Source organism: Caretta caretta, chromosome 5 (assembly GCF_965140235.1).
Source record: "Caretta caretta isolate rCarCar2 chromosome 5, rCarCar1.hap1, whole genome shotgun sequence".
NCBI classification, from domain to species: domain Eukaryota; kingdom Metazoa; phylum Chordata; order Testudines; family Cheloniidae; genus Caretta; species Caretta caretta.
Window position 1 is genome coordinate 37,308,806 of NC_134210.1, and position 20,284 is coordinate 37,329,089.

General features: G+C 44.3%; 1 long non-coding RNA gene across 1 annotated transcript in view; it reads right to left on the reverse strand.

The window, feature by feature from the left end:
• Nucleotides 1-14,716, reverse strand: part of LOC125636916 (uncharacterized) — a 269,774-nt gene extending 255,058 nt beyond the window's left edge. Inside the window, exon 1 of the long non-coding RNA XR_012668281.1 lies at nucleotides 14,663-14,716. This is a non-coding gene — a long non-coding RNA (uncharacterized LOC125636916). The remainder of the gene's footprint in view (nucleotides 1-14,662) is intronic.
• Between the last annotated feature and the right edge of the window lie 5,568 nt (nucleotides 14,717-20,284).

Below are 20,284 nucleotides of genomic sequence, written 5' to 3' on the forward strand. Positions count from 1 at the left end.
CTTGTATATCATCTCACAATGACTATGATCAACAGGAGAACACAGCCTAAGGCTAGCATTCGGGAAGCAATTTTGCTACTGTCAGCAGCAGGGTTCCAAGTACTTCACTAAGAGATGGAATATATTAAAATGTAAGAAAGAAATATCAATTTACAAAACAGAATTTGAGAAAGACAATGATGGAACAGTCACTAATCAAAACCAAGCAGAATAAAAGTATAGATAATGGGTGGGATTGACACTACCTGCTTTCTGGAGTGATGAAAGGGCTACTATGTAATTCGCTTAAAAAAAAAGAGTAAGTTTTACCTTGAGCTGGTTGTTAAGCAGAATTTTTGTCCTATGGAAAATTCTGATATTTTGACATTTGTTCTCATCCCAAACCAGGATGAAAAGTTGAAGTATTTCCTCCCCCCCCCCCATGGTAAATTAAAAAAAAAATTGGATTCACAGAGACTGAAACATTTTGTTTTAACATTTTCAATCAAAACAAACCCTTTAGACATTTCTGTATCAAAATGTGTAGGTTTGGTTTGATTCAACATTAGTCTATGACGTTGTGCCATGGGGTTGGTGCCTTATGCCCCAATTTTCCTCTGTAGGCAGGGCTCCCTGGCTGGACTATGTTTCTCAAGAAGTACCATGTCATGCACTCCCATGATGCATCTAGTCACCTGGAGTGAAAAACAGATTGCATCATAGGAGACATAGCCCAACCAAGGACAACTGCCCATTGAGGAGAATGGGGGCATGAGGCACCCGAAGTTCAACTCCCAATTGTCACCTCAACAAATTACCCTGAAACAAAACATTTTTATTCAGTTCAACAAACCAGAATGATTTGATTTGGATCAAACCAAGTGATACACTCCATCAGCTCATAGATGTATAATGAGTCAGTTATAGAAACTTTAAACATTATATCTGGTCAAGAATCACAGGTCTTATATTTCATGTTAACATTTTACTTGAACTGAAAAATGTTGATCACCATTCTGTAACACAATCCGGTCATTATAGGTTCTTCTAGACTAGATAAGACCTGAATTTGTAATGTAAAAAAATCAAGCAAAAAAGGAACTTCTTAACAAAAAAAATCCCCTATGCCTTTTTCATACAACATAAGGAAGCCAGAAAGGGCACATGTCCAGTTGTTTTTCCTTTGCCCATCATTTTTAACCCTACCACAAGCGCACAGTAAAACACTTTTATTTTAGAGATGACACTACATGTGAGTGATTGCTGGACCCAGACTAGGAAAGAGTCTAGTCTGTCAAAGAAGCTTATTGGAACATCTCTGAGAGTGAGATTTACCTGCATTTAGTTTCCTACTGTATTAGGCTTAGACGTGCATGTTTTTGTTTTATTTTGCTTGGTAATTTACTTTGTTCTGTCTGTTATTACTTGGAACCACTTAAATCCTACTTTTTATATTTAATAAAATATTTTTTTACTTATTAATTAACCCAGAGCAAGTATTAATACCTGGGGGAGCAAACAGCTGTGCATATCTCTCTATCAGTGTTATAGAGGGCGAACAATTTATGAGTTTACCCTTGTGACAGGGTCAGGCCAGATGGCTACAGGATCGTGATAGAAGGCAGATATATTAGCCCCAGGTTAAGTAGGTCCCTTTTCCCTGGGTAAGGTAACAGAGAAGGTTCCAGAACAATTAGGAACTTTCTGGAAACAATTAAGGCAGACAGGCTGATTAGAACACCTTAGACATCAAGAAGCTGCCAGAATCAATTAAGACAGGCAGGCTAATCAGGGCACCTAGGTTTAAAAAGGAGCTCACTTCAGTTTGTGGTGTGTTTAAGGAGCTGGGAGTGAGAGGATGTGCTGCTGGAGGACTGAGGAGTACAAGCATTAACAGACATCAGGAGGAAGGTCCTGTGTGGTGAGGACAAAGAAGGTGCTGGGAGGAGGCCATGGGGAAGTAGCCCAGGGAATTGTAGCTGTCACACAGCTGTTCCAGAAGGCACTCTACACAGCTGCAGTCTGCAGGCCCCTGGGCTGGAACCTGGGGTAGAGGGCGGGCCAGGGTTCCCCCCAAACCTCCCAACTCCTGATCCAACACAGGAGGTTCCACCGGAGGGGAAGTCTCTATGCTGTTCCCTGACCCACATGGTGGATCAGTAGAGACTGTGGAGATTGTTCTTACTCTTGTTTCCCCATGCTGGCCAGTGATGAGGTTATCTGAGTGAACGGCAGATTTGAGCTATGAAAGTGGCCAAACTGAGGGCTACTGTGAGTCTCTGAGGCGAGCAAAATCCGTCAATAAGCGTAGGATCCACCAAGATAGAGGAGGAATTTTGTCACACCCTGTATAAGCTTTATTCAGAGTAAAACAGATTTATTTGGGGTTTGGATCCCATTGGGAACTGGGTATCTGGGTGTTGGAGACAGGAGCACTTCTTAAGCTGTTTTCAGTTAAGCCTCAAGCTTTTGGAGGATGTGGTTCAGACCTAGGTCTGTGTTTGTAGCAGACTAGCATGTCTGGCATAACCAGGCAGGGCACTGAAGTCCCAAGCTGCCAGGGAAAGCAAGCTAAGAGGTAGCTTTTGGTCCTCCAGTGCTTTGTGTCTATAGCCATCATGGAAGGCGTTCTACTATATGCATATCTGTTTAAAACGGAGCTGCAACTGCAGGATTTTTACTGGCATTTTATCCCATTCAATAAAGTTCAGAGTTTTTGTTGGGACCCAGATTTTCATCACACATAGCAAATGGATTGAATAATGTTACTGAAGAGCTTTAGCAGTAATCTGGCCAGGGAAATGGAGATATGCAGAGGTTTGGTTTTGTTTTTGTTTTTTTGCTATAGAAAGCCCTATCTTCCTCTCCTTTCATGTTTGAAAGTACATGTTTGCATATGAGCTGTTTTTATCCCACAATTAATGGCTTAATTCATTAATAGTTGTAAGATCCTTTGACAGAAGGTGATCTATGCCTATTATTTCCCATTAATGTATATTAAATCATTAAATATTGTATTAGAAAATTAATTCTTAAAATCATACTTTAAACCAGCCAGTAAAAAACACCACAGGTACTTTTCAGTGGCTACATATCTTTAACTACCAGTCACAGAATAAAGTCCACGTGTAATTGAACTAATGCAGCTAATTAGATTACTTATCGTTTTTGTAGAGCATCAACAGCATGCTTGGTGCATGCTTCAGTGACATTTTTTATGCGGATTGTAAAAGCAATCGAGCTATAGTGCAGTTAATGTATAGTTGTTTTTTTTTTAAACTAGATGTTTCAATAATCTAAAAACAATGCACACGTCTCAGCAGAAGTTAAAGTTTGTTGTTAAAGTTCAGCTGTTCCGATGAGAATCTGAATCCCAAATCTACGTGTGACTGGGGTTCTAGGGGGACCACACTGAGGTTACTCAATTAGGGCAAACTGCAAAGAATGGGGCAGACAATCCCCAAAGCTGGTGGTCATTCCAGTATTTAGATCCACCAAGCTAGCCTCAAAACAGCTTCTATAATACCTAACTGGTTACTCCAAAGACAAAACACAGTTCCCTTAAAGCAACCCAGCCTTGGGCTTTCACCCAGATGCCCAAGTCAAATATGATGAGGATTACTGAAAATCTTATCCATCATGTAAGAAAGTTCTACCAATCCCAAAGGATCAGACACATTACCTCCCAAGTTAATGAAAAGAGAGAGTATTGGTTAAAAGATCAGTATACATACAGACATGAATACAGTTCTGAGATCAATTTTATAGTAGAGATAGTGAGCTTTGTAGTTGCAAAGAGTTCTTTCTGAATTAGTCCATAGGTTATAGTCTAATGTTCATGTCCATGGTGATCCAGATGGGACTGGAGATCTCAGTCTTATGACTCAAGCTTCCCTGCCTAAAGCATCAAGCAGATCTGAGATAAAAAGGATCAGGACCCAAGGGCTTTTTATACAGTTCCAGGCCTTCTCTTGACAGCTTGGAGTCCTTAACTGAACAATAGGCAATCATCCTGACTTTGAAGTAGACCTATTTCCTAAGTGTCACCGGTAATTAGCTACACAGATTAACAAAAGGCAATTGCCTGTTTTCCACCATTTGCAGGTGATCTGCTGTATACTTCCAAGAGAAATCAATAGAGTATATCACTATATTTACAGTTCATTTAAATGTTGAGATCTCCTTTTTATCTCTGAATTAACAGAATACAGCATAGATAGGAACTGTTTGATTATATTGTCACCCTCTAACAATATACATGTAAACACACAAAAACACAAACATTATTTACCAGTATGTCCCTAAAGATTGAATTTGGGTCATATATCCTGCAGGATGCTTAACCCTTTCTGTCCATGTGTCCCATTAAGATTTTCAAAAGAACATTTGCAACGAGGCAAAAACAAACTTGTCCAATCCTAATTGTAAAGCAGTGTGCCCTAATCTAGAAGACACTGTGCCAGTGTTCATGAAAGAGATCATTCTAATGCCTTACCGAGTGGTCCACAGAATGGCTCCGCGACTGAACATGCCTTCTCAGGACAACTGTATTCCATCGGAGCAATGAAAATGTCTACCAGTGGGGAGGGTCTTGAATATGGGAAACAGAACTTTCAGCAGAGCTGGATGTAGACCAGTGATGGGCAACCTGCAGCCTGTGGACTGCAGTTGCTCACTACTGATCTAGCCTCTCTCTGACAGAGAAAAGGTTCTGTCTCTGACTTTTTGGCAATACCATAACATATAATGCCTGTGAAGTACTTCTGATCTAGATTGCTTTGTAGGCTGATGACCTTCAGCCCTGACTTCTTTCTATCAGATGTGGATTGCACTGTTTCCATGCTTTTCTGGTGTCTGGCTGTGGTAAGGATTTATGAGAATGAGCTGAACTGTCTGAGATTCAATCTGGAGAAAATGCAGTTGTTGCTGATTGTCCAGGGGATACAACGTGGGGAACTGACAAATGTTTTAATTGCTCTATCCCTTGGCACCATTTATCCTATTCTTGCAAAGATGTTCACAATGTTGATTGTGGATTGTGGATTGCTCTTGAATTCCCAGGAAGCAATAGCCATTGGGTAGTGGTTATATTTGTCTGTGGTCAGCTAAGATATTACAGCCTTTTCTTGATTGGAAACTGTGCCAAATTCATCCTCGTCTTTATTACTTCCTCTAAGGTGGATCAATGAAATGACCTAACTGGGGCTACCGATGAAGCCCAGTTGGAAGTTTCAGCCAGCACCGAATGTGGTCGCCAAACTGCATATTAGCAGTGTATGAGTTCATTTTACACCAGTGTCCTACAAACTGAACGGTCTTCCATGCTGCTGTTGGATGCGATTCAAAGTTGGTTCTACTCTATAAAGCCTTGATTTGAGACTTATTTTAAGGCCTGTCTGTGCCTCTTTGTGGTGGCTGAGATGAGTCTAGATATTTTTGCTGACAGTTCCTAGTTACACGCTTTGGGGAATTGGAGGTATGGTATCTTGGTGGAGGGTCTCACGGTGAATCTTCCCCATGCCCCCGTCAGAGCCAAAGTTCATGTTTATTAACCTTCAAAGCCAGATACAAAACACCCTTATGGACTGGCCTCTTCTTGCAAAGTAACTAGCCAGGTGGGCAGAATATCTCCTTGAGAGACATGTATGCACCAGGAAGCATAACAAGCTAATCACTGGGGTATATATCATGTCCCTACAATGGCAGAGTTATCTATAAGCGTCCTATCTAGTCCTCAACCAGGTAGTACTTATGTTTCCACCATTCTCATTAGCAGGAGGCCAATGTGTTCTTTGTTCTAGCTCACAGTAGCTGCAAAATACGCCCCTAAAACGCGCAGAATCCCACCTCACTGATTCCTGCCTTGCAGCAACGGGATTACTTGTGCAGGTGATTTCTGTTAATTCTTTTTGCCCTTTTTTGCTGGAGCCAGGACAGGTTGTTTTTTTTGCTGGAGCCAGGTTTATCAGTAAACTGTAAAATGTAATGAATGTTTGCCAATAACAGACAACCTCTCCAACATGAACCACTCAACAAAATTAGAGAAGGAAGCTTGTCAAGGCAAACCTCTGAGAAATCTGATCTGAAGAACACAAACTATCGTACTGTTTGATTCATTCCTCCAGTTTCCAATTTGTCTTCCATTTATAAGCAAGGTCCTCAGTAGTGGTTGGCAAGCTGAAACTAAATTGTGTGGCAAAGTCCTCTGGATTCTGCAGCAGACTGGAAATTCTGCAGCAGCTTCAGGATTTTTTTTAAAAAGAAATTTTTACTCAATTAAATATGAAAATGGATACTACAAACAGCCCAATATTCCATGTGTTGTTAATATTACATTCCTTTTATTTTACTTTTCCCTTTTCAGTGCAATTTTTTCTCTTGACAACAAATAATTTCTCTGTAGAACTCAGGGGAAAAGCTAGAGATTTTGACATCCCAAAAGGAATGGATAGATAAACAGGGATAAGCATGTTATCTGGACATTTCTGCTAAACAATTATCAACCGTGAAATAGTTAACTCACAATTCAGTTGGAGTTAACAGCTCATTGTTCTAACTGGAGCATTTCATAAATCACAGGCTGTCTACAGATTCAGGAAGATGTCTCATCATTTGGAAGGTGTTCTCCACCTGTGTAAGTGCTAGAAACCTTTTTTGTTACTGAAAATGACTGCCCTGTCTATGCTGTGGTTTTAGCCACGGGTGCCGCTGTTTTGGTGCAAACACCTAGTGTAAATGCTCTTGTGTACACTATGACTTGACCAGTGTTGCTTACTCTGGTTTCACTCTATAGCACAGTTCTGCAGCAAGAGTTGGTTTCTGCAGAATTGTGAGCTAAATGGTGCTCTATTTCTAAGCAAAACTTCCTGTGCCCCATAAAAGCATTTTTTTTTTCTTTTTTCATTATCTGTTGACAAGTACAAAACCACAGCAAAGCCATTTCATTTTCCAGCTGGTCATGGCCCTCTTTTACCCATCCTGCTGTTATATAATCATCACAATCACTTTTTTAAAGTGCCAGATGCTAATATTTTTGCACAAGATTCTGACGTTAGGTACAATACATCTGCTATCCTCAAATAGCCTGCATACAATTTTCAGTAACCCACTCATGTTTCGTCAGTGTCTGTTTTCATGTCCCTTTGTCTGACCCATAAAATAGGTAGTTTAATACACTGCAGCAAAGATAATAAAATGAAATAGAAAAAAAGGTAAAAGCAATAAAGAGGAACCATTTCTGAGAGAACTTTGTTAAAATTTTCTGTAACTGCACCAGTCAGATTGATGCTTTTACCTTGGATAATGCAACAGACTCACTGAGCTTGAATGCATCAGGAACCTATTAAAATCCCTATGTCAATTATTGTCCAATAAAAGAAAATGTGAGGGCAAACACACTTTCTGTTTCAATGATATCTAAGCATATATTTATCTCAGGTTATAAAGTGGCATAAAACACATCCATCCAAATGTTCTTAGCACCTTAGCAATAATTAAAATACATAATATCACAAAATGCTTTGTAATAAAATCACAAAAGATAAAATGAAGGACCCTGATTAAGTTGATCTGGGTTTTATCCCTGACTTTGCCCCAGGCTTTCTACATGAGCATGGGCAAGTCACATAGGATTAGGATGTCTAATTTGAGAAATTTAGAAAATAATTTTCAGAGGTGCTGCGTACTTACAACACCCATTGATTTCAATACACTTGGTCAGGGGTAGTCAACAGGCAGACTGCAGGACAAATCCAGACCACAGATGCTTTTGAAAAGACCCCAATATCTTTTTATTTACTTATTATTATCATTATTGTTATTTTTTATTATTATTTTCTCTGGAGTCTGGACCTTGACTATACCTTAACCAAGAGATTTGGACCTTGACAAAAAATAATTGACTACCCCAGCACTTGGTAGTTCCTAAATGAATCAGCGAATAGGATTTGTGTGTGCATAGAAGGGGGGTCTCTGATACATTTGTACAAAACTTTTTCAATGGAACCTGAAATTGCTAACCTTGGATTTCTGCTTTGCACTGAAACCCTGTTAAACTTGCAATCTTGCCTGATTTCAATGTGAAATGAGCAGAAACTCAGCATTTTTGACTGTTTTCCTCTGAGATTTTGAGTTTGTTGAACCCTAGGGTCAAAGGCAATCCTTATGAAGAGCACACTTCCGTGGACTGAGTCATAAGAAAACACTCACACAAACATCTGTAAAGTGAAACTGGAGCATTTTGTGTAGTACTAGCATAAGCAAATCTGCTTGGGTGAACAGGTGGGTTAGAACCTGTAACCTTTAGAACTGAAAACATAAGCCTCTATCACTTAAGCTAAAAGACTAAATCCAGTAATTGGCTGTTGGAGCAGACACATTAATTTCTTATGTGGGGTGATCACTGTGAAAAAACACAGCCCTTCACTCTTTTGGTCCGGGCTATACTAACATCCATTGGATTGTAGGATAACAAAAGGATAGATCCGGTCCTCATAGAAGTCAGTGGCAAATCTGCTTTTGACTTAAATGGGACCAATGTCAGGACTAAAGTTTCAGAGGAGCAGCCGTGTTAGTCGGTATCCGCAAAAAGAACAGGAGTACTTGTGTCACCTTAGCGACTAACACATTTATTAGAGCATAAGCTTTCGTGTTAGAGTCTCTATTCAACAGATAGTGCATTCCTATCAAAAACTGATGCTGTGTTTCTCTCTTAGAACACCTTTTCTACTTGCATTGCCTGACAGTCAGGCAGGAATATGTGGTGTGGGTTTTTTTGTTGGTGGTGGGGTTTTTTTTTGTTTGTTTTTTGTTTTGTTTTCTGCAGTTCTGTTTACTGCAAAGGCTTGCAGAGTTCCCAAGAATATCCCACCCCCCCCCTCCCGTCCCCCTTTCGTCCACATTGCAGTTTGTTAGATAAGACCTGTAAATATTTAATGGAAGCTTGTTGAGCTCAATGCAAGCTTGTGTATTTCAAAGGTCACACAAACCTAAAAATAGGAAGATTTGCATAAGCTCTGTGGTACTTAGGTTCACACTGCTAACACAAATACACATCTGGAAAAAAACAGCTTCTTAAATTCTGCATGTACTGACTCAGGTTCGGATTAATTTTGGCATAACACCCACTTTTAAAATCATTACTATGGCTTGACAAAATATCCCTTGGCATTATCTGTTTCGTCACCTCTACAAAAATGCAACCTACGTTATTTTGACAGGTTTCAGAGTAGCAGCCGTGTTAGTCTGTATTTGCAAAAAGAAAAGGAGGACTTGTGGCACCTTAGCGGCTAGCCAATTTATTTGAGCATAAGCTTTCGTGAGCTACAGTTCACTTCATCGGATGCATTGAGTGGAAAATACAGTGGGGAGATTTATATACATAGAGAACATGAAACAATGGGTGTTACCATACACACTGTAACCAGAGTGATCACTTAAGGTGAGCTATTACCAGCAGGATAGCAGGGGGGAGGGGTACCTTTTGTAGTGATAATCAAGGTGGGCCATTTCCAGCAGTTGACAAGAACGTGTGAGGAACAGTGGGTGGGGGGGAGGGAATAAACATGGGGAAATAGTTTTACTTTGTCTAATGACCCATCCACTCCCAGCCTAAGTTAATTGTATCCAGTTTGCAAATTAATTCCAATTCAGCGGTCTCTCGTTGGGAGTCTGTTTTTGAAGTTTTTTTGTTGAAGAATTGCCACTTTTAGGTCTGTAATCGAGTGACCAAAGAGATTGAAGTGTTCTCCGAATGGTTTTTGAATGTTATACTTCTTGACGTCTGATTTGTGTCCATTTATTCTTTTACGTAGAGACTGTCCAGTTTGACCAATGTACATGGCAGAGGGGCATTGCTGGCACATGATGGCATATATCACATTGGTAGATGTGCAGGTGAATGAGCCTCTGATAGTGTGGCTGATGTGATTAGGCCCTATGATCCTATGATGGTGTCCCCTGAATAGATATGTGGACACAGTTGGCAATGGGCTTTGTTGCAAGGATAGGTTCCTGGGTTAGTGGTTCTGTTGTGTGGTGTGTGGTTGCTGGTGAGTATTTGCTTCAGGTTTGGGAGCTGTCTGTAAGCAAGGACTGGCCTGTCTCCCAAGATCTGTGAGAGTGATGGGTCGTCCTTCAGGATAGGTTGTAGATGCTTGATGATGCACTGGAGAGGTTTTAGTTGGGGGCTGAAGGTGATGGCTAGTTGCGTTCTGTTATTTTCTTTGTTGGGCCTGTCCTGTAGTAGGTGACTTCTGGGTACTCTTCTGGATCTGTCAGTCTGCCACACTATCATCAGCCACACTATCAGATGGGGTGGTGGCTAAAAGCAGAGGGAAGCTCTCTCTTCTCTTGCAGGCTTGGGGGAAGCTGTATTCCTCACCAGCTACCCCTAACTCCTTGGCTATTGCAATGAAAGCTTGTCCTCCTGTTTCAATCTTCTTTAACTGTCATGAGGTAAATACATGATGAGGAATGAGAACTTAAATTTAGGGCAGACGTGAAGATGAGGAATTTAAACAGTAACAAAGGGGGGATGAGTGGAGGGATTCAATGACAGATGTTTGTAAAATGCCACGTTCATTTACAAAAAGCTGTAAATGACTGTTATTAACATATCTCTTTCTCGCTGCACATGTCAGGGCCAGTGAATTACCTATCTAGCAACTTTAAGACTGCAAAGGAACATATAATAGAAATGGCATTAAGCCTTCCCTTCACTAGCGAGCAAAATGGTGCATAAAAATCTCATTTCTCAACAATGGTTAGCATGCAACAAATTATCCCACGCATGAGCCGCAAATACACTACACACCATCAAAGGCTTTCAATAGTTTTGTCACTTAGCTATTTCTGAATCTGTTCTTATATTTCTACAGCATGTTCAGCTGTGAATGTGGCATGCATCCAGTTGTTAATAATAGACTTTAGTATATGATTCATCATAGGAAAAAAATCAAAATAATAATGTTTAGTCACATTGGTTTGAATATATTAGTGAATAAGTGAAAGTGGCCCTGTGACAAGGCATACAAACCCTGCACTAACGTGGAAGGGGTTAAGGGAGCTGCTCTTGGCTCTAGTGGCCCCACCTATCCACACCTGTAAATCATGCCAGGACTGGAGGAGGAGTTAAAAGGAGGGAACTCCACTCAGATGGGGGCGACAGGCTGTTGAGATCCCAGGGAAAGTTCTGCCAGCCAACGGAGTCTCTGCCCTTGCAGAAAGGAGAACACAGCTCTCTGGGCTAAGAGGGGGAAAGAGACTGAGACCCGGTGAACTTGGGTGGGTGGGCGGGCTGGGGGGACCACAGGATATCAGATGACTAATATCCTGACTGAAACTGCCAATGCTTTTCCTTCTTTTCCTTTATGCTTTTATTTAACTTAATTTGTTGACTGTGGACTATTTTGTTTGGCTCATCTGAGACCCTGAGAGGGGAAGAAACACCCAGAAGGCCTCAGCTGGAGTGCAGGGCGCCAGCCCTGTGAGAGTGATGTACCCTGGAGCCCGGTGGAGGCAACTAGCATGTCTGCTTGTGCTCCCCACATAGATCCTTAAAGGGAGTGCTGCCAAGGACAGAGTCGCAACAGAGCCTATATTTCGAATGACTGGAGACTAAATCCTTTAGTACTGAATCATGCAAAACTCACGCTAACTTCAATGTGAATTTTGCCCGAGTAAATGCTATTTTCAAGTTCACCAAATTTCTCTGGTGCATTTTTGCAAACAAAACAAAATAAAATTTCTATCTGTAACCACTTGCAATGCCATTTAGTGAAAAATATTTTCCACTGTTGTAACGTATGCAGTATTAGAAAACATCTTTTCTGTAATTTGGCTGCAGGTCCCTGTTATCAAGTAGATTAGGCATGGGAATGGGAGGCCATGTCACTTAATTCCTCTGATCCTCCAAGTCCTATGTGTAAAATGGGCACCGTCATACTTATTTACCCCCCGGGGCTGCTGCGAGGCCTAATTAAATAACTTTTGTAAAGTGCTGTATAAACACAAACTGTTATTAAGCTCAGTCAGTAGCAGAGGTGGGAATAGAACCTAGGCCTGGTCTACACTACAAAGTTAGGTCGACACATACTGCATTAGGTCAAGTTAATAATGTATGTGTCTACACTACTGAGTCCCTTCCGCCGACCTAAAGGGTGTGTAAAGTTGACTTCTGGACTCCACCTCCATGAGAGGCCTAGTGCTTCAGTCGACATCCACATGTCGACATGGGATAGTGTAGACACTGTGCTATGTAATTCGAATAAATTGGCCTCTAGGAGGCGTCCCACAGTGCTCCTCTGTGACAGCACTTTCAACTCCACTGCACTTCAGCCAGGTACACAGGAAACAGCCACCCACCTGTTAAAGCCCAGGGAACTTTTGAATTTTCATTTCCTGTTTGATCGGCATGGAGAGCTCGTCAGCACAGCTGACCATGGAGACTCAAGGCCGCAAATGTGCTCCAGCATGGAGCACACAGGAGGTGGTGGATCTTATTGCTGTGTGGTGAGAAGAGTCTGTGCAGGCAGAGCTCTGAACCAGCATAAGAAACGCTGACATCAATGCCAAAATCGCACAGGGCATGGGGGAGAAGGGCTACACCAGGGTCACCCAGCAGTTCCTCATGAAAATAAAGGAGCTTTGGCAAGCGTACCAAAAGACAATGGAGGAGAACAGGCGCTCTGGTTCTGAGCCATAGACATACCGCTTCTATGAGGAGCTACATACGATTCTTGGCAGTGACTTCACCACTACCCCAAAATGCTCTGTGGATACCTCCCAGGAGTCCTACGCAACCTCGGGCAACAATGAGGAGGCCATTGTTGATGAGGAGGAGGAAAAGGAGAATGCGTGGCAAGCAAGTGCATCCATTCTCCCTGACAGCCAAGAACTTTTTAAAACTCTGGAGCCCATCCCCTCACAGGACCAGTTGGCGGTGGAGTGTGATGCTGGGGAAGGCACCTCTGATGGGTACGCATTTCCAATCAAACTATAGAGGTTACATTATATTATTTTTAATGTTGAATCTGAATTAAAAAATTGGGATAGCGGTTATCAGTGGCCACTGCAGCTTTGCAGAGGGTGTGCTGTGAAAAAGACTGTTTATGTGCACGGGGATGGCCTGGGAATCCCCCATGGAGATCTCTAGGAAGCTTTCACGGAGGTTGTCATGAATATAAAGGGAAGGGTAAACACCTTTAAATCCCTCCTGCCAGAGGAAAAACCCTTTCACCTGTAAAGGGTTAAGAAGCTAAGACAACCTCGCTGGCACCTGACCAAAATGACCAATGAGGAGACAAGATACTTTCAAAGCTGGAGGGGGGGAAAAAAGCATTCTCTCTGTCTGTGTGTTGTCTTTCGCCGGGACAAGAACAGGAATGCAGGTCAGAACTCCTTTAAAGGGTTAATAAGCAATCTAGTTAGATATGCGTTAGATTCTGTTTTGTTTAAATGGCTGATAAAATAAGTTGTGCCAAATGGAATGCATATTCCTGTTTTTTTGTCTTTTTGTAACTCAGGGTTTTGCCTAGAGGGATTCTCTATATTTTGAATCTGATTACCCTGTAAGGTATTTACCATCCTGATTTTACAGAGGTGATTCTTTTACTTTTTCTGCAATTAAAATTCTTCTTTTAAGAACCTGATTGCTTTTTCATTGTTCTTAAGATCCAAGGCTTTGGGTCTGTGTTCACCTATGCAAATTGGTGAGGATTTTTATCAAGCCTTCCCCAGGAAAGGGAGGTGTAGGGCTTGGGAGGATTTTGGGGGGAAAGACATTTCCAAGTGGGCTCTTTCCCTGTTATTTTTGTTAGACGCTTGGTGGTGTCAGCAATAAATTCCAGGGACACAAGGTAAAATAGTTTGTACCTTGGGGAAGTTTTAACCTAAGCTGGTAAAAATAAGCTTAGGGGGTTTTTCATGCAGGTCCCCACATCTGTACCCTAGAGTTCAGAGTGGGGAAGGAACCTTGACAGAGGTGCAGGAAGCTTTGCAGAAGGTTTCTGGGAAGGGCTGCCTTATTTTGTGCACCACAGTAGGACACTTTCCTGTGCCACTCCAGTATTAACTCTGCTGGCTTCATTTGCGGCCTTCCCTTTCCGCCTCTGTTACCCTCAGGAAAGTGATGTCACATATGGTTACCTAGGGGAAACAGAGGAAGTTTTAAATGCTAGCCCTTAAACCGTAAGCAATTCGTTAAGTAATCCTCCCCTGTTTGGTGAATTCTGCGTCACACAACCACGTTTTCCCGAGCATGCCCTGGTTGTGGTTGGAAGGGATCAACCCGTATTGCAGCCAGCATTTAAAGAAGGGGGGGAGGCGATGGTTCCTGTTCGTCTCCCTTGCACCACAACGCGGTGCCACTTTTGTAACAATAAAACTATTTGCAGGGCTTTACGCTGATGCCTGCCCTCAAGCACCATCCAGGTTGCTATGGGAAAGGGGGCTGTGTTGAGGTTTGGACCATTGATCCCACGGATGTCTTAACAAAAGCTGAAGCACAAGACCTCTCGCCCATGCCTCATGGCCTCACTCACCATGGCTGTAGTAGCAAACTGACTCTTGCAATAGCCAGCAGTTCTGCTTAAATTGTTGCTTGCAGGGAAGTGCATTGAGGGGGTTTCTTTTATGAAAAGATTTAACCTTGCACCAGAAACAACATATGCACTGTCAATGCTACCCTTGTGCTTTGTATTCTTTGCAGATAAAACCTTGTCCTTAGGTGCATCCTCCACACGGGGACAGAGACTTTTCCAGATTAGAAGGCAGAAAAAGAAGACTTGGGAGGACATGTTCAGTGAGTTAATGCATGCCTCCAAGAGTGCAAGATGGAGCTCAGCGCATGAAGGATTGCACTGTCTGATAGCTTCCACAGTGACCACTAGGACAGGAGAGCATGCAGGGAACACGAGCGTGACACACAGGACAAGATGGTGTGGATTATGAGGGAGCAAACAGACATGTTAAGGCGTCTGGTTGAGGTTCAAGAAAGGCAGCTGGATGCTAGAGTCCCCCTGCAGCCTATGCTGAACCTGCTGCCATCATTGCCAAGTTCCATATCCTCCTCTCCCAGATGTCCTAGGATGCAGGGAGGTGGAGTGGGTCCGGTATCCCTTGGACTCAACTCTAGGGGAGAGTACAAGGACCAGAAGGCACCCATTCCCACATCTTTGATTGTTATTGCAGTGTAGTTGTAAGCAAGCTGTCCTTGTTTCTCTCTCTCGTTCCCCAGCCCCTCAGTGTTATCAGCCCCTTAGCCCCAGGTTATCTTGCTTTTCTTTGCTGTCTCTCTGTGTTTATGAGCATAATAAAAATAAATGGACTGCAGAGAAAAGGCTCTTTATTCATTCAGCACACTGTGGTTAGCAGGGGTGTAGTTTACAGGGGAGTACATGCAATGAAGGGGACAGCTGGGTAAGGAACAACACATATAAGTGTCACATTACTGTGCGTCATTGATTAAACTAGTTGTCAAAGCCGCATGGAGATGCAGCGTGCCTCAGTGTGCTCTTCTTATTGCCCTGGTATCTGGCTGCTCAAAATCGGCTGCCAGACGATCTGCCTCAACCCTCCAAATCCCGCTGGAAACTTTCCTCTCTTTGTTTCAGATATTATGGAGCACACAGCACGCAGCAACAACAATGGGGATATAGCTTTCACTGAGGTCTAATCTAGTAAGCAAACTATGCCAGCGGGCTTTTAAACGTCCAAAGGCACATTCCACCACCATTCTGCACTTGCTCAGCCTATGGTTTAATCGCTCCTTACTGCTATCCAGGCTGCCTGTGTATGGCTTCATGAGCCATAGGAGCAAGGAGTAGGCTGGGTCTCCCAGGATCACAGTTGGGATTTCAACATCACCAACAGTTATTTGCAGTCTGGAACAAAAGTTCCTGCTTGCAGCTTTCTGAAAGGACTGTAGTTCCTAAAGATACGAGCGTCATGCGCCTTTCCTGACCAGCCCACGTTGATGTTGGTGAAACAGCCCCTCTGATCCACCAGCGCTTGCAACACCATTGAGAAACACCCCTTGAGGCTTATGTACTCTTTGACAAGATGGTCTGGTGCCAAGATAGGGATATACATTCCGTCTATTGCCCCACCACAGTTAAGGAACCCCATCATGGCAAAACTATTCACTATATTCTGCACGTTGCCCAGAGTCACTACCCTTCTTAGCAGAAGTCTATTGATTAACCCTGGAAACTTGGATTACAGCAGATCCCACGGTAGATGTACCCACGCCGAATTGATGCCCCACTAGCCGGTAGCAGTGTGGCGTTGCAAGCTTCCACAGAGCTATCGCCACTTGCTTCTCCACTGTCAGAGCAGCTCTCATTTTAGTATTGCTGCGCTTCAGGGCTGGGGAAAGCTCTTTTCACAGTTCCATGAAAGTGGCCTTACGCATTCGAAAGTTCTGCAGACACTACTTGTCATCCCATAGCTGCATAACGATGCAGTCCCACCAGTCAGTGCTTGTTTTCCAGGCCCAGAAGTGACGCTCCACTGTGTCAAGGTGATGCACGCCTGTCGCCCGCGTCTGCGAATTGCTCTACTCCATGTCTAACTCTCAAGGTCCTTTGGAAAATACTACTAGGTATCTGCATTTTTATGCCCTTAAATACTTTTAAAAATCTGGCCCTCTGTGCCTCCATTTCTCATCTGTAAAATGGGGATTATGATATTTTTCTACCTCCCCAGGGTATTGTGAGGATAAATACATTAAAGATTATGAGATGCACCAATGCTACAGTAATGGGGGCCATAAAAGTACCTAGCTTTGTTAGATGTGTGAAAGGGATTTGTTCCCATTTTTACCGTGTTCAGGCCTCCAAATTTCACAAAAAGCTAAATGTGGAGGTGGGAATACTGTGTAACATCACACAGAAAAAAACTGCGATCCATTCAAAGTGAAGAATGGTTCACTAGTTTCACCCAGCTCAGTACTTCTAACTTATCCCTCCTACAGAAGACTTTTGTCCCAGGGACACATGAAAAATATTTCTGAAGAGCACCAAGTGCCAAGCAGTTTAAAATAATGTTGCCAGCAGAGCATACCCTGGAATCTTACTTACAATGTGTGAAATCCTGGCCACACTGAAGCCAGTGGAAGTGTTGCCATTGAATTCAGAGGGGCCAGAAAGTCAGCCAGTGCTGGCCATCTGTCTATGTCCTTCAAATTCCACAACCTGAAGACAATGCTATAAATATGTTCCATATGTAAACACTGCCAGCAAGTATATTTACTATGCTTGTTTGCAAAGCGGTGTCACCTTCTTCCTCCATTGTGACTGGGACTCATAGCTGGTCATAGAAAATTTTACCAAAATATCACAATCATGAGAGAGAGAGCAAGAGAAAAAGGCAAAAGTAAAAATTTTATAGCACCATAGTTACAGGGCCCATTATTTTAATGTCCTTTATTTGACAATAAAAATGTTTACAATAGCATTGTTTAATGGTTATATGACAGAAGCCTCCATGGTCCCATTGTACTAGGCATTGTATAAAGTCATACAAAGGCCCAGCTTAAGTCCTAAAGAGCTTTTCTCTAAAACCATTAACTAACATTATATAGCAGCTTAGAATTCTTAAAATGCTATTCAGCCCTACAGCAATGCCGGAAGGCTGGTGAGGGGAGGGAAAGCCTGTGCTGCGTTTGCTTCCATTTTTTTCAAACTCTTCCAAGGCTGCAGGAGTAGTAGAACCACGAAATGTTGCTGGTTGTCCAGTTTTCAACCAGAATGTCCAATTGAAAAGGGACCCTGGCAGCTCTGGTCAGCATAGCTGCCTGGGCCATTAAAAGGCCGGTTGGCCGCAGGAGGGCTAAGGCAGTCTCTGTACCCAGCTTTGCATGGCTCCGGGAAGCAGTGGCATGTCTGACTCCTGGGTGGCAGGATGGCCGGGCGGCTCCATGCTCTGCCTCTGCCCGCAGGCACCGCCCCGAGTGCCGGCTCTGCAGCTCCCATTGGCTGGGAATCTGCAGTGGGTGTGAATCTGGGGCACCATGGTCGCAGCCAATGTGAACTGTTGAACCGGAGCTTGCGGTGGAGTCTGTGGGCAGAGGCAGTGTATGGAGCGCCCCCCCCCCCCCCAGCTGCCCCTCCACCTAGGAACTGGACATACTGCTGCTTCCTGGGAGTGGTCTGGACATCTTTTGTCTCCAGGAAATGTCTGGGCAGCGCTGGTGTGGCTGCTATTTAAGGGGCCAGCTGAGATCAGTGCCTCCTGGAGCCCCCATAAACTACACCAGCCAGAGCCGTCTGGAGCCCCCCCCACAAATCTCCTCCCACACCCAAACTCCCTCCTGGAGCATGCTCTCTGCACCCCAACCTCCTGCCCCAGCTGGAGCCCACTCCTGCACCCCAAACCCCTCATCCCCAGCCCCCACCCCAGAGCCTGCATTCTCAGCCAGAAGCCCTCACGCCGCCCCCCCCCCCCGGCAACCCAACCCCCTACCCCAGCCTGGAGCCCACCCCACACTCCAAACCCCTCAGCCTCACACCCCAGCCCAGCACCCCCTCCTGCACTCCAAACCCCTCATTCCCAGCCCCACTGCAGAGCCCGAATCCCCAGCCGGAGCCCTCACCCCCCTCCTGCAACCCAACCTCCTGCCCCAGGCTGGCACCCCCTCCTGAACCATGAACCCCTAATTCCTGGCCGCACCCAAACCCCTGCCCCCTGTCACGGAGTCACCAGGCAATGCTCTGGATCTACTCCATATGAAGCCAGTCAGGACCCTGAGGGAACATGCCTCCTCTCTCTCAGCATACTGTCACCAGGGCAAGAAGCTTACACAGCTTCGACCTTCCTGGGTCTGACCTCGGAGCATTCAGCATCCCCTTCCACACCGTGCACTTTCTGCAGAGAGTCCCCCTTGGCGGGGCTCCTGGGGAAGCCAGAGGGCCCTGCACCACAACTGTGCAGTCAGACATGACTTTCAGCCAGCCAGTAAAACAGAAGGTTTATTATTTGACAGGAACACAGCATAGACCAGAACCTGTTGGCTGAAAGTCACTGATTTCTGTGCTAAGTCCATCTTCCAGCCCCCCCAAGCAGACTGCCAGCTTCCAGCAATCTGCCCTCAGACACCCCGTTGCTCCTCCTCCTTGTCTTTGTCTCGCTTCCCGGGCAAAGTGGCACCTGGTCATCACTAGGTTGCATCCCCCTTCTCGGTCTCACCGGTCATAGCATATATGCAGGCAGCTGGAGAGGCCTCGCCTGCCCCAGAGGTCTCGGGAGCCTCCACTTCAGCCCCCTCAGAGCTCTCTGGGGTATGTCTACACTGCAATTAAATGCCATGTTGGCCTGGCTCAGTGGACTGGGGCTGTAACATTCCTGTGTAGACATTTCGGCTCTAAGTCCCTCCCTGCCTCAGGAGTCTCAGAGCTTGGGGTTCAGCTAGCCAAAACCCAGCCCCATAACAAGCCCCAGTCAGCAGAGAGGGGGCAGCCAGCTTTAATTGCTGTGTAGCCACACCCACACCCCCTCCCAGCGGGCGGAACACAGCAGCTACTAGCCTAGGTGGCTGTGCAGGCTAGTCCGTGGCTTCAGGAGCTGCATGTAGGTTAGTGTCTCTGCCAGGGCATCCCAGGGCCGTGCACTGGGGCTGATCTGGCCTCCGCCACTGGGGTGGCTACTGCAACCCACCCAGTCAGCAGGGCACATCAGCAGCCACGCAAGCAGCCAGACATTGCTGTGCGCAAAGCCTGGCACTTTGCACTGGTGGGTGCCCACTGGAGTCTGCAAAAAGTAAGTAAGTGGGTCATATGGTCCAATACCACAGGCAGCACAAAGGGGGCCTGGCCCCCGGGCATGCATAGCTTCACTAGGACTGGCGTTCCTGAAACTGAAGCGCTAATCCCTGGCTATGGTCATCTTCCTCATGCCAGTATATAGATCCTTTATATTTCAAATAAAGGACAACTTGGAAATGCTAGGAGAAAGCTTATTTTTAAGGGCACTGCCCCAATGTTTTATTAGTGACACACACGCATATACAAATAACACACTGTAACAGTGTACAATCCTTTGCATGACTATTGGTGCATACAAGACAATATTTATTGATTCTCTGTGTAATGTGGAACACCGGGCACCGAACGAAGGACAGGTGGTCACACTGTGTGTGACATTCTAACATATTCCCTCTCAACCTGCTTTGGGACCAATCTGGGACCCAGTACAGGTGAAAAAACTTGAAACGAAGAACACTGGAAAATCTATTGGTTAGCAGGATGGTAAAATAAGGAGGGGGTCAGTTTCTGCAGCATGACTCACATTTTATGCAACCTCACCTTCT